This window comes from Ischnura elegans, chromosome 7 (assembly GCF_921293095.1).
Source record: "Ischnura elegans chromosome 7, ioIscEleg1.1, whole genome shotgun sequence".
In the NCBI taxonomy this organism is placed as follows: domain Eukaryota; kingdom Metazoa; phylum Arthropoda; class Insecta; order Odonata; family Coenagrionidae; genus Ischnura; species Ischnura elegans.
Window position 1 is genome coordinate 25280230 of NC_060252.1, and position 15673 is coordinate 25295902.

A 15673-nucleotide genomic window follows, 5' to 3' on the forward strand; every position below is an offset into this window, starting at 1 on the left:
GCACATGAATTTCTTTCATGTTAGCGTAATTTTAAAATTCTGCACACTTCTATTAATTTAGAAGCGAAACAAAAACTCAATTTCTATCATCTTTTATTACAGTGCACCGAAAAGATCAACACTGAGGGGACCGACATCCGGTTTGGGTCCAGCGTTTTGTTCCTTCCGCCGTGGGGATAAAGAAACACACGAAGAAAACCCTGGAAATACTACCTCATCAACTGTCTCTCTACAAAATTTCCCTACTTGTAAGTACCTATCTATGCACTCAAAATTTACCTTGCACACAGTGTTACTCGAAAGAATGCCTAACACGCTTCTGAACGTATTTTAAAACGTTATACTTTTTGATCGGATAAAAATATTGACACTCTCAATCCCTCACATTGAAAGAATTTGAATGGCATATAGCATAGTGTCACGATTACTTTTATAAATCGGGCAAGAAGAATTTGCATTTCATTTGAATTATTTATGTAGCTGTAAGATTAAAAGGCATCATAAAATTGATGACTAATATTTAAACTAATTTTTATGCATTTCCGTTCACAGTACCACTACGGTCATGTCTCATTGACACTCCGAGAAAATGTTATTCATCATGTCCGGAACTTGCAGGTAACTAATATTAATTTGGATTTTAATTTGGAGTGAGTAAATATTATAGAACTATTTTTTTTAGCTAAGTCATATAAATTTCATAATAATTCAAATTCATGGAGGTTTTATTTTGATTCCAGATGAAAAAAAAGAACAACCGAAAGAAGTGCCAACATATGTCAAGAAAAAGTAAGCACGTGAATTTTTTTCACGTTAGCGTATCATATTATTTTGTACAAAATTTTAAATTTAACTTTAAATTTAGTTTTAATTTTAAATATACTTTATTTTGATCATTTTTGACTTACAGTACACCGAAAAGATCAACTTTGCGGGGACTGACATCTGGGTTGGGTCCGGCGTTTTGTTCATTCCGCCGTGGAGATAAAGAAACACACGAAGAAGCCAAAGCAGTTACTATCTCATCAAGTCTATCTATACATAATTTCCCAACGTGTAAGTACCTATCTTGGCACTCAAAATTTCCCTTGTATACGGTGATACTCAAAAGAATTCCTGTTACGCTGCTGAACGTATTTTAAAACGTTATTCTTTTTTTTTCGGAAAAAATATTAGCACGTGACGGTCTCTTTGGTTTTTGTAGACAGTCCCTATGGATTCGGGGGAGACGGTTCGCCCTGTGCTAGCTGGGACGTTAAATCCCGCACACTCAAATAATTTGAATGGCATATAGCATAGAGTCACGAATACTTATTTTAAGCGGTCAAGAAGAATTTGCATTCCATATTAATTATTTTTGTAATTGAACGATTAGAAGGCAACATGCTTTCATTCGAAGACTAACATTTAAACTAATTTTTGATGCAATTTCCATTCACAGTGCAATTCCGGTCCTGTATCAACAGCACTCCGAGACAATTTTATTCATATTGTCCGGCAATGAAAGCTAACTTACGATTAATTTTGATTTCAATTTTGATTGAGTTAAAATAATAGAAATATTATTGTAGAAAAGTCATATGGATTTCATAATTATTTTAATTCATGAAGGTTTTATTTTGATTCCAGATGAAAATAATGAACAACCGAAAGAAGTGCCAACATATGTCATGAAAAAGTAAGCGCATGATTTTATTTCTTGTTAGCGCAACATATCATTCTGTACAAAAATTTATATTCTGCAAACTTCGTCTAATTTAGAAGCGAAACGAAAAATTTATTTTGATCATGTTTTATTTACAGTACACCGAAAAGATCGACTTTGCGGGTACTTATGTCTAGGTTGGGTTCGGCGTTTTGTTTCTGCTGCCGTAGAGAAAATGAAACAGACGAAGACCCAGCAGATACGATCTCTTCTACTCTGTCACCTAATCAATTTCCAACGAGTAAGTACCTATCTTCACACTCAAAATTTAACTTGCACACGGTGTTACTCGAAAGATTAACTGTTACGATGCTGAAGGTATATTAAAACGTTATACATTTTGATCAGAAAAAAATGTTTACATCCTCAATCCCACACATTGAAATCATTTGAATGGCATACCCAGTGAGAAATGGATCATCGAATCTACGTCGATTCGACGTCGAAGTACTCATCGATAAAACGTCGATGGTAACACATCGATCGATGTCTATATGGTCCGAAAATCGACGTGTTTTCGACGTCCAAGCCATCGACGTGTTTTCGACGTCGACGCCATCGACGTGTTTTCGACGTCGACACCATCGACGAGTTTTCTATGCCGACGAGATATCGTCTTTTTACCTGCGATTCCTACTAATAATTGCGGAAATATACATCTTTTCGGCTAATAAAGAGCATCTATTGCTGCGCCAACGACGTATTTCAATCGAGCACGTGAAGTCTAAACAAATGAATGCTGAAATAAATTTATAATGGTGATTTGTAATCTTAAGTCCTTCGTATTCATCTTCAATAATAATCAGAAATCCTTGAGAAAAAATGTGAGGTGTTGACATCTATGACGCTAGTATAAAGGTATCGAAATGAGGTAAACGTAGTCACAAAGCCAAGCTTGTGCATATCACATACCACGCAGGAAAGAAGTTAGAACTTGGACGCAAATAGAAGGTCCGGCGTATGTGGCAAATGTGTGAAAATGGAAATCTTGAACACATTAAATAGGGGAAGCTAATCCTACCTGTCATACAGCGGTCCAAAAGCAGACCGATTCCGAAGTATGGAAGAGGTAGTGAAGCTTGTCTTTACTAAGCGACGGAATGCCTTTTTCGATGATCAATACGAATCCAAAAGCTCATTAAGTTTCAGAAGGATTTTAAATACCAATAACAGGATTTAGAGCTAGCAAAGTTTGTCGCGCAAAATAAATGCGACAATAAATTTTCTATACGGCGCGGAATGTCTCTGTTCCGAGTTTACTGCAAGGAACTAACAGCATGACGACTAACAGCTCCACTGATACACGCAATCGAACTTCAACGGTCAAGTTACAGAATTAAAAGGAATCAAAGATTGTTCTCGGAGATGAAAACTAATTTTTATGGATAAATAAAATAATTATTTAATCTTATATTTCTTATTTAAGACACATATGTTGTAATAGCGTCTCACCGTTATTTTTAAGACATTAAAACTACATCCCTAAGTTCTCCCCTCAGCCAATCAACACGCTGACCCCGCTGGCCAATGAGAATAACACGTCGAAAAAACGTAGATTGAACAAATAAAATCGACGTCGACCACATATCGATCTATAGTCGTCGAATCGACGAAGATTCGACGTAGATTCGATGATCCATTTCTCACTGGGATAGAGCATACAGTCACGATTACTTTTATAAATCCGGCAAGAAGCATTTGCATTCTATTTTAAATGTTTTTGTTAGTGAAAAACTAGAAGGCAACATTAATTCGATAACTAAAATGTAAACTAATTTTTTACTCTTCACAGTGCCTCTTCGATCCTGTCTTAAGAACAGTTCCAGCGCATTTTATTCATCATGCCCGGAATTTACAGGTAACTTACGATGAATTACAATTTCAATCTTATCCAATTCGTTGAAATTCTATTGCATAACGAATTATATGGGCCGCAGATATTTTACAAACAATTGTTTGCCGATTAATAATGTTTAAAAAGCTCGGAGTTGTAGTTGTTCTTTCCCCTATCACACTAGCAAGTTAGTCGTATTTTCACAAGTGTATTGCATTCCTCTGCCTCTCCGTACGACATAATGATTATTTTTACAATGATATTTTATGGACTATTGTATGAAGATAATGGATAGAATGCAGTCGTATTTGGCATTTAAAATTACAACATGATTACAACGGTGGGTCGATAGCATTAATTTCTGTAGTCTCCAGGGTAAACTACAAAGTCCAATATAGTTTTCCCTTTATCCTAGATGCTACATTGTCATTATATGTAAAATATAAAGAATGTCCCTGATTAATTTTTACACCGTCATCGCTCTACACCAATTTCAAGCAATCGTTGGAACCCCATAACTCTCGACCAAATTAATGGAAGTATTTTCCATTTCGTCCACCTAATTCCTCTAAAAAAATATAGCAATTCTTTTTCGGACTCTAAAGATTAAGCAGATTTGTCTCTTGTGTTCAATTCAACATAATCAACTGCAATCCGTTCAAAATCTGAAATTTTCTTAGAGCATATAGATATTTTTCAATAAGGTATTATGATTTTTTAATAAAACTTTTTATCACCTACCTTATTCGGTAAATATGAATAGGTTTCATGAAAATAATACATGCTACAAGACTTGTGGTTCACATTTAAAGCTTTGATTTTAATCAAATAATAATGAAATTGAATCAATGCTTTAGAGATATATTGGTTATTCAAAACTCTAAATCCAACATTCTGTATGGCTACAGTTTCTATTATTTAGAGCCAAATTAGCACATTTTTCAGTCAAACCATTGCAGGTGATACATTGCATAGAAGAAAAATAAATAGGTGTATTACATTTTTCTTCGAAGCTATTTTTTCTTTATTTTTTAATTATCAAAATACATAATTAAAATTTTCTAAGTAATAAATACTAAGTTTTATAATAATTTGATAATCAGCATACGCAAATACATAATGCACATGCAGTACTTCTGTTTGATTTACATATTAAAAAATGCTAGACAATGCATAGCTTCAGAGATTTTTCTTTTTTTGGAAACTCGGCATATGTATTTAATCTTGGATTGCCTTTCTTTTGAATTACATGCCCTTTAAAGATGATACTAATAGACTTAAACATCCAGGAAAACAGAGACTGAAAAGAAAATTGGTGCCCCAGAAGCACACTATTTTCTTTATTTTGGTCAGCTGGGCTATACACTATTTTGCAATACACGTGATGGCATGAGGACCATGAGAATTTAAAGTAGAGAGAAAAACAGCCCAAATATTTATGTAATCAAGTTGAGAAAAAATGCAACAAACCATTTACAAACAGGAATGAGTATTTATTGATACTTACATGCATAAAATAAATAAAAATGATTAACACGTAAAAAAGCATTGCGAGAGGATAATAATTTTGGCCTCACTGATACTTCAATCTACAAGGCAATAGAATGGATTTTGGGGATATATGCATATAAGAAATGAATGGTTATCCTCCTAAATCATTTCTGTCGAACTCTGTTGGAAATAGAAATGGGCATCTATTGTAGATTTGTTCATAATAAATTTAATGGAAATGATTTACCTTGGTAAGTAAATATTTTCAGTATATTTACGAGTGTGGGTATGTATTCCATTAGCCACAACTTCACTGATTCCGAATTAAGTAATGACAAGAAAATAAGAATGCTTGGCAGTCAATCATCAGGCTGCATCTGGTAGAAATTCATAGTATTCATGGTTGAATGAACATTGCACTTTCTTTCACAAAATATTGTTATTTGCTCCAGAGCACCCAATTTTAAGTCTTTTCGAGAGATACCCAGAATTTTGGGAATGAAGTCACCCGCTTCATTGTTTAACATTAAGTTTATTGCAGTGAGGAAATCTGAATCCCAGTCCTTCAAACTTCTAGCTTTCTCTTAAATTTGAGAGAAGAAGCTGTCACCAGATAAGCCTGTTCTGCACCTCTGCAACACACTGCAGTGCACCTACTATACCTAATTTTGTAAATACAAGATTCACTATTTATTAATTATTTCCATTTTCTATTATTGCATCTTAATCAATTCAAAATTGAATTTCATTAGCTCTTAAAAAAATGGAGACTTATCTGATCACCGGACACAAACATTATGTACCAATATGGCGATGTCGCAAGTCAGCAAAATGTATGGTGCAAACAAAATATTTATCAAATAATTTCAACAATGAGTTCAATATATTCCACCATTAATTAAAGACTGTTTTTCTTAGGTACAAGTCCTTGCCAACTTTCAGTATTTATTCACAATATACATTTTTCAGTTTCCATCCCATTCTAAATGCCTGGCTGTGACATAAAATCCAGCTTAGCCCAATTATGTTTTGCTTTCTAGTTTATTTCAAAATTGAAAGTAATTCTATTATTCCCTAGTTTTATCTCGTCATCACGTACACAATACACCACAAGACTTGAAATAAAACTGGATAGCATAAAAGGTGACTAACTCATGGCAGTCTTGCAAAATGTATGTCACCTTACAGAGAAATCATGTATATTATAGGTCTCTTGGGGAATGGTAAAAAAACTATGTGTTTCATTCACAATTAAAAGAAATTCGTGAATAAAAAGAATGATGATGTTCTGAATTGGTGAAAATTTATCTTCTTGGCAGGTACATTTGGAATTGGCAGAGGAACTGTATTCTGAAGATCCAGGGATCTTTGAATGGAGGTGATATTGCACAGCTCTGAACTTCCATTGGCTAAGGAGCAACAATTGGTGCCGGTGGTGACTGAAACAGAAGGAGAAGGAAAGAAAAATATTCAAATGCAGCAGCTTACTTAAGACACTGAAAACTAAAACCCTATTTGGGCTATGAATTTTGGAAATGGCAAATTTGAAATTTATTAGATGAAATTTTTATTTGCATTAATCAAATATAAGTCTACGTGAATGAAGTTCCTCCCCACTAGTGGTGATGATTTTGTTTATATGGTGCACATATATATCACTTTAAATATTAATGTGCCAGAACCTAACACTTAAATGAAAAAGAGGTGTCAGAATGTATCCACCGTCTTTTTGCTTGTAGAAGTTTGTTTTATTTGATGGCCATCTTTTCAATGACATTACGTCAGTGTTTGGTTTCTGCTGTTTCCATCTTGTTTGTTAGTATGAATTGGGAACTCGCTGTTGTAAGTGTTGGCCAATAAATCTTTTTTGTCCATCCCCAAAGAGGTTGGTTTCATTATTAAATGCATAGCAACAATTAGAATATAATCAGTTTTTAATTCCTTATAACTAACTACTAACTTTTCTCCATTTGTTTTATAACAATGAAATGAAAGTGGAGTTTGGGATTTCAATGTTTTCCTCAGCTTTTGCTAGCAGTGCAGTACCTCAAATAATCAGTTTATACTTAGGTACTCTAATGGGGAATACTGAAAGATATAAGTCCTCAAATTTCATTACTTTTCTCACTATTGTTGAACCAACTTTATGTTTTTGCTAACTTTTGAAAATTCAGCAAAGAGCCAAAATTAAGCAAGTTAACAAATGACAGGAATAAAGGATTGACAAAAAAATAGATGCGAGTTTTTATCAAATCCATTATGAGAGAGAGTTTTGCGAGCATGCGAGTTTTTATCAAATCCTTATAAACAAAAATAATGGAGCAATTTCTCCTAAAAGGAGTTTAAATGATGAATAAAATAGCAACACAATAATATATTTATTTATTTATTTAAGTTTTCTACTGATTAAGGTAGGCTTCCATGGGGTATTAAATTTTTTTTCTGACAGCCTCTCCTTACATCCTGGATTTCCCTCTTCAATTCACAATAAGGTCTTCTTCATTTCATTCTATCTAATAATCCTATTCTCTTCCTTCCTTTTTTTTACCCAACAGTCTACCCTTTAACACTGTTTTCAACATCCCTTTCCGGCTCCCTGCCTCTTCTCACCCAACATGTCCAGTAGGGCGGATCGCAAAAATCGATTTTTTTCAAATCCATCTGGCCCAATGAAAAAAAAGTTGTGAGACCGATCAAAAATAAGGCCTGAAAATTTTGAGACCTCTACGTGAACCCCTGACCGTCGCTCAAATGCAATTTAGGGGGGGAGAGTCGAAATTAAAAAAATATAATATTTTATGGTCATTCCCTATAGATTTTGCCGAGTTGCTGATCTTACAGAACAAGAATTTCGTGCATTTTGACGTTTCTGCCACCGTTTAGCCACAAAATACCTAATTTGAGTCCGCGCCCGCGAAGAAAATATTCCAACTCCCACGCAGCTTCGCGGATACAAGAGCAGCAAGTCGATCCCGTCCCCTCCCCGCTCGCTTCTCCCCCTCCCACGCCTCGAATGTAGCAAAATTCATCCCGCGTGTGCTGCTAGGAGGGCGACCATCTTTGATAATATAAATCAGAAGATGGTAGAAGGTAAAAAACGATGCGTAGTGAGACGACTTGTCCCTTATTTGGCGCCTCGTCGGCGTTAAACAAATCGATGTTACCAACTTTTAGAGAAGCGATGAAATATTTTTAGATCTGTGCACGCAAGAAAGGAGACTACGGTCTATGAAGACGCCTCTCGAGTGGCTATGAAAGTGTGCGAACTATATTGACGCGCTTCTCTTCCATTATGAATGTGTAAGGTGTGGGAACTTAGGTTATGCACTTCTATTCCGGTATTGTTACAGCTGTGACTAAATGGATTTTGGGTGAAGGTCGCCGGCGTCCTCTCCCCGCTCGCTTCTCCCACGCTCCAAATGCACCAAAATTCACACCAAGTGCGTCTTTCTTCGTTAGTCTTACTAATATTTGATGTTTTAGCATCGTCCGGTAAGGAACAATCACGGAAGAATTACTCAATTACCTGTTTTCCAGTCTGTATTTCTTATGCCAGTGTCATTCCTCGTCTTTCGCTGCTGTCAACAAAGTTTTGGTAAATTCTTTCCCGAATCTCTCGTCCGCATGTTTAATAAAAGGAATATTTAAATTCAAATTTGAACGTTCATCGATAGATTTTTAATTTCCACAGCGCTAAGCTCAGATGTAGCCGAAGGAACCGGAGTCTCTCTCCAATATATCATCAGCGGGTACTCCTTTACGTCGATATTCATATCCAGCAATTAAAAAAATCTCGGATTGGTCGCAAAACGCATCCTTGCAGCAACGCAAAATGAGTCCCTAGATTACCCTCCCAATTTTTATGTCGCAAATCTAAGTCAACAAAGTGCAATTAGCAAATAGACCACTGTAAGGTATGAAATTGGATTTGATGCTTGCCCGGCGAATGATGTGGGTAAACACTTTTCGGGGTTCAACAAAATTTATCCCTTAGGATGAGCCCCGAATCGGAGCTTGAAATGTTGGCCATTATGGAAAAATTAACCCGGTGGGAATCCCGAGAAGATTTTGCTCACACTGCAAGGTATGTTGGAATTATGCTTATATCAAAGGAATGATGCCTCCTATTTGGGCGGTATTCGCTGGGTACCATCATAATGAAATCCTTTTAAATTTTGTGCACGTACTTTTCACTCGGAAAGGAATCGATAATCGCAGATTTTATAACTTTTGCTAATCCTCCGACGTGGGAGGCAAACCTCCAACAGTGGGACCCTGTTTCTTCAAATAACACCACACGCTCCCCTCTAAACTTGTATTGATATGTCCTCTTGCCTTTTTTCATCAGACAAGAGTATAGTCCTTCATTCCAATAAAATGGAGCCCTTTGATGACACCTCTCTTTTCTTATTTACAGTAATTGGCATCTTTTTCTGTCTACGTAAGTAATTCTGGTACACTAGCTTTGATGTATCTAACAAAGTTATGACTTTTGTGTCACTTTAAGTTGCGGGAACGATCATTGATGTTGCTTGGTACTTGCATATACCTATATCACCGTTGGCAGACGAATTTTCCCCGAAGAAGTCCCAATTTGAGTTTATAGTCCTTAATGTTTATTTTACGAGGAAAGTATAGATACAAATCGGCTAATTTCTCGCCAGTTTAATTTTATTCGGATCAATGGACGAAGAAAATTTTTGATACTATTTGCCCGTACAAGAATTGACGATGTTGACTCAACGCTCTCCTACGATTCCCTTTTTTCCTCAGTAGTGGAGTTTCTTTAGGGTTCAATCCAGCAGCCATCATCTTTCTTTTCGTCAGCTTGTCTCTCAAAATACTTCTTCATTGGGGGAACCGTATGCTCCTCCTTGCACTTACACGCAAAAATATCGCATAATTTAAAATTTTCCTTTAAAATTACTTGAGTTTTATCTTCTTATATATAAAAATGAATCGCAAAATGTGTTGGTAAGCGCATAACTCAACAACGCCTGGACCAATTTGGCCAATTCTTTTTTTTAAATGTTCGTTGAAGCCCAAGGATGGTTCTTACGGCGAGAAAAAATCGAATAATTGCCGGGAAAACCCTAAAAACAGCCCTTTTCTTTTTCACATACAAACGTTTTCTAACTAAAACGTAGAATCAATTTGAGCTTTATTGCTATTATATAAAGTTCATATTAAATTACAAGCACTCACTGTTATCTAAGAAATGTAGGTGTGTTCCTAACGTCAAAAAGTAAATTTGCACTTTCTTACCGCTATACAAAGTTCAAATTCAATCATATCTATCAAAACAGTGTGCGTGTGTGCGTTGGAGCACAGAATACGTCGTTGGAGGATTTAATGTCGCGTTCCGAAACTAAAAAAAAGTGATCGCGGACCCGACCAAATTCAATAGTCACAAAATATAATAATAACAACTTGGTTGGCTTCGCGATATTATTTCTTTTGTTTTACTTTCGGCAGGCGACAAAAAAAAATAAAACATTGGTATGGCTTTAAAGGATTTGACTTCAAGTCATATCAGATTTAAAAAAAAAAACAAATTAAAAAAACAACTGTCAATGTCGATTTGCCGCCTTTGCCGGTGTTGTTTTCGATTGGTCGAATTTATTCAGTACATCCAAGCAATGATGAATGTTTTTATTTACGACTGCTATTAGTCAATGTACGTGGCCCAACATCATTCCAACATTTACGAACTGTTGATGGTGAATTGTGTGGATCCTACAGAGAAGCCTGTCAACGTTTACAATTGCTAGAAAATGACGCTCATTGGGACCAAACTCTCAGTGATGCTGTAATATCTTCACACGCTCATCAAATACGAACATTGTTTTCTATAATCATATCTACATGCTTCCCATCAAACCCAATTGATTTGTGGATCAAGTACAAAGATTATATGTGTGATGATACTTTGTGTCAAATACGGAATAGAATGGGAAATCCAAATATGCAAATCAGTGAAGAAATTTACAACGAAGCATTGATTTCAATTGAAGACATGTGCTTGATGATGTCAAACAAACTATTAATTCAATTAGGCCTGGCCGCGCCCAATCGTCCAATGCATGAATCTTTTAACCAAGAGTTGCACCGAGAAAAACTGTATGATCTCAACACTTTGAAAGAATTAATTCAAACAAATCTTCCACTGTTGAATGAACAACAGAGGTATGTATTTGATACTCTTATGAAAGTAACAAATGATGAAATTGGGGGGATTTACTTCTTAGATGCACCTGGTGGTACAGGAAAAACTTTTTTGATTTCATTAATATTAGCAACAATTCGCTCACAAAATAAAATTGCACTTGCACTCGCTTCGTCGGGAATCGCAGCAACTTTGCTTGAAGGTGGTCGAACAGCCAATTCAGCACTAAAATTGCCATTAAATATGCAAAGCAATGAAACTCCAACCTGCAACATTTCGAAGAACTCTGCAATGGCAAAGGTTTTGCAACAATGTCAATTGATCATTTGGGATGAATGCACGATGGCACATAAAAAATTTTTGGAGGCTTTAGACAGAACCTTAAAAGATCTACGGAGCAATCAGAACCGATTTGGTGGTGCAATGATTTTATTAGCAGGAGATTTTCGTCAAACATTGCCAGTGATTCCACGATCAACGCCAGCTGATGAACTCAACGCATGTCTAAAGTCATCCAATTTGTGGAAATATGTCAAAGTACTTCATTTAAGCAGGAATATGCGTGTTGAGTTGCAAAATGACCAATCTGGAAACATATTCTCTAAACAACTCATTGACATTGGTAATGGCAATTTTCCTATTGACATGTTGACTGGATGCATTAACTTTCCTCAAAGTTTTTGTCATTTAACTCAATCAAAAGAAGAACTCATTCAGAAGGTATTTCCAGATGTTGCTCAAAATTACAGAAACCGCTATTGGTTAAGCGAACGAGCTATATTGGCAGCCAAAAACATTGATGTAAATGAATTAAATTTCAAAATTCAAGAACAAATTACAGGCGAATCGAGGATATATAAATCAGTTGATTCGGCAACTAACCAAGACGATGTAGTTAACTATCCACCGGAATTTTTAAACTCGCTGGATTTGCCAGGATTGCCACCTCACAATTTTCAATTAAAGGTTGGATCGGTAATTATAATGTTGCGAAATATCAACCAACCGCGCCTTTTCAACGGCACACGGTTAGCGATAAAAAAACTACTAAACAACGTGATAGAAGCAACTATATTGAAAGGAAAGTATAAAGGAGAAGATGTTCTCATACCGCGCATCCCAATGATTTCGACTGATGTGCCATTTGAGTTTAAACGACTACAGTTTCCAGTGCGGCTTGCTTTTGCTATGACCATAAACAAGTCCCAGGGCCAATCATTAAGTGTTTGTGGTATTAATTTGGAAAACCCATGTTTCTCACATGGTCAATTGTATGTTGCCTGTTCCCGTATTGGAAAACCATTAGATTTGTTTGTCTATGCGCCAGGTAATCAAAGAAAAAACCATCGTTTATCACAAAGCACTACAATGAAAATAGAACTGATTTTTTTTTGTTAATAATTATGATTTACATGATTAAAATTACTTACTTTTAAATGCTTATAGTGTTTTATTTAATTATTTTTAATTCACACCGAATTATTACCAGGGTGACGGTTCTGTTCAGGATAATTTTTTGCAAAGAATATAAAAAAGGTAGGAACAAAACACTGCCACATTACAAATTTTTTTGACAGGACGAAGTCTGTCGAGTCAGCTAGTACTTCAATCAAATCCTACTTTTGGCCTGTTACGATTTTCCGTAAATTTTAGTACTTCCTGTGGTACCGCTAAATCCATTCAGTCACATTACTAATGGAAGAGAAACGCGTCAATATAATTCGCACACCTTCATAGCCTGTCGAGAGGCGTCTTCATAGACCGTAGTCTCCTTTCCTGTGTGTACAGATCTAAAGATATTTCATCGCTCAAATTAGGCAAACTGTCAGCAAAAGTAGCCAACAAAAGAATTTGCTAAATAATATAGGGATTGATATATTCACATTTCGAGCACCCAAAGTTTACTTTTTAGCTGTCGATGGATGTCATCTTTCATGGCCAAACTTTTTCATAATAATAAACGCGAAGAGTATTAATTTTGAATCGCGCATTCGCAAGCACAGCACTTTCGTCACTATAATGAGGAGCCGGCGAATAGTCGGAAGGCTACATACTACCATATCATCGCCTAGGCTCGTCTCCATTCAACGCCAACATACCGCGAAAACGCCCGGAACATCCTCTCATTCTTTTTCAAACACTCGCTCTTCACAATACAATGCTACGCTCCATATCACCCTTCGCTTGCTTTTTTTGCACTTTCATATGATAAAAATTCAAATTTTCATGAAAAGGAGATAATGAACAAACGAGCTAAAAACATTGAAACTTTGAAACATTTTCATGCAATCAATGAGACCATTAATAACTGAAAATTCGCGAAAATATTTGTTGCATGTAGAGATTCTCAATAAATTTGACGATATATTCGAGATAAAAGCCTACAACAAAGGGTGTGTCAAATTCTAATATTTCGCTTCAATTAAAGTGGAGTGTTCCGGGGGTTTTCACTGCGTAGTTCCTTCAATTTTTCGGCGATTACCCTGGAACTTCCTCATTTTATGTAAAACTTATGCAGTCATGTAAATAATAATCTACATTGCATTATTTGAGTGATTGTTTTACATGCTCCTCTGAACCATGATGCAAACAAATTGTTTCACAGCTAAGTGGTACAAATTTTATTGAAGAGTGACTTGAAACTCCCAGTTCAATAAAATGTTTATCTATCCATCAAAGAAAGTTACATCACATCCGCTAAGAAAGCCACTCTCACCAGGTTAGTCAAGCATCATTAAAGCCATATTTTATAGAGATAACAATTTACAAACATTTTCATACATCAACATAATAAAATGTCTGACTCTAAAATTTCTAGGTGTATTCATATCAATTTAAATATTCAGAGAATATTTCGACAATTTTTTGCGATATATTACAATATTAATTTGTGTGATACTCATGGCAGAAAAAATGCTTCGAATCACATCATTCCTTATATTTCCTTATTAATTAGTAGAGCTACGATTTATGACGAATTTGAAAGCTAAACCTTTGCTAATACGTAAAATATGAATAAAATTGATTAAATACCACTTCTTATTGCTGGTTTCTTTAAATTTTAATATTTTTTTCATTTACTTTTTTTATGATACTTCGATGCAGAATTAGCCGTAATTCTTACTTTACTATCTACACGTGGGTACCTTACTATGACAAAAATACAATTCAGTAGTTAACAATAAATAGAAATGCCATCGATTATCGCCTCACATTGTGTTGTCAACGTTTTCTACCAAATTGAAAAGAAATCTCTTCTTCATATACTAAATAATTCCCAAGTCATAGTAATCGACTATTAATGCACTCCACCTCTTAGCTATAAACCTATTCAACCACGCGACGTGGACACAGAAGTTATTTCATACCACGCAATACCCCAGGGGGGTCTATAAATACGTTTTCTGCGTGAATTATATACATGGCGACAAAAAATATATCTACACAAGGCACCGCATGAATTAGAAAATCGAATCCGAAGAAAAGATTATCGCTAATGTATCGATCTTATTTCCAAGAGGTTGTGAAACCACTTACACAAAGGCATGGTACGATGAGTTTAGAAGCTGAAACTCAAAATAGGCAGACATGAACGTGCATGAAGACTTAATCAAGATGCTTAGTTAACGGGAGGACTGGGGTATTTTTCATAGGATACCCCTCAGTTATATTTTTCACTTTTTACTGCTTTCTACACGCTAGATAGATATTTAGCACATTCAGTAGGATCACGCTTATAGGAAAAAAACATTCTTTGACTACGCAAAACTCATATTTAAAACTCCTGACTAAAGATAATCTCTAAAATATTTTCTCTCAAGTTCAGCCAATGTCCGAATGAACTCTCAACGGTCTGCATAAGTGTGCAGTATATTTATACATTTCTTAGTCAATTTTGTTCTTTAAGTCGATAATACTCTTGAATGTGCGTCTATGGCAAGGAGGAAAAAAATTATTCCAACATCTACACACTTTGGATTGATTCTGATTTTGTCACGATTGTCTTAATTCATAATTATCACCTAATTTTAGCAAGTAAATAACCAAGGTTATGAACCTCTAGAGAGCTGTATACATATGCTAACTAGCCTAATGCTGTATTAAAGGAAGCTTTAAATGGCAAAATTAACGAAAATCCTGCGGTTCGTTTCATATGGTGAAAATCAATCAAATCAGAAACAAAAGACTTATTGCAGATAGTTTTTTCTACAGCAGGATTTCCTTGCATAGAAAATTTGTAGACAAGCATTAATAACAAAAATTTCAACTATCAGAAACCCCTAGGAAATATATCCCTGTTGCAAAATAAACCTCATAAAAAACGAAATGAACAACATGCTTCCCTAAACTTTAAATCCATCCAGCCCCTGAACGTAAGTTACATTGAATTTAAAAAAAAAATATTCCCCCACCCCAAATGTCACGTATTACTCGCCCATTAAATATCACATTATATTTTTATTCTAGTATATTCGGG

The 15673-nt window shown here is 35.4% G+C and overlaps 1 protein-coding gene across 2 annotated transcripts in view; it reads right to left on the reverse strand.

The window, feature by feature from the left end:
* LOC124162546 overlaps positions 1 to 15673 on the reverse strand; it is an 85901-nt gene that overhangs the window by 12625 nt on the left and 57603 nt on the right. Inside the window, exon 5 of one of the 2 annotated variants that reach the window (XM_046539125.1) lies at positions 5511 to 6469. The exons of the other annotated variant lie outside the window; for it this stretch is intronic. The gene's annotated coding sequence lies outside the window, so the exon portion shown is untranslated. Of the gene's footprint in view, positions 1 to 5510; positions 6470 to 15673 lie in introns of those variants that run through there. 2 annotated transcript variants of the gene reach the window in all.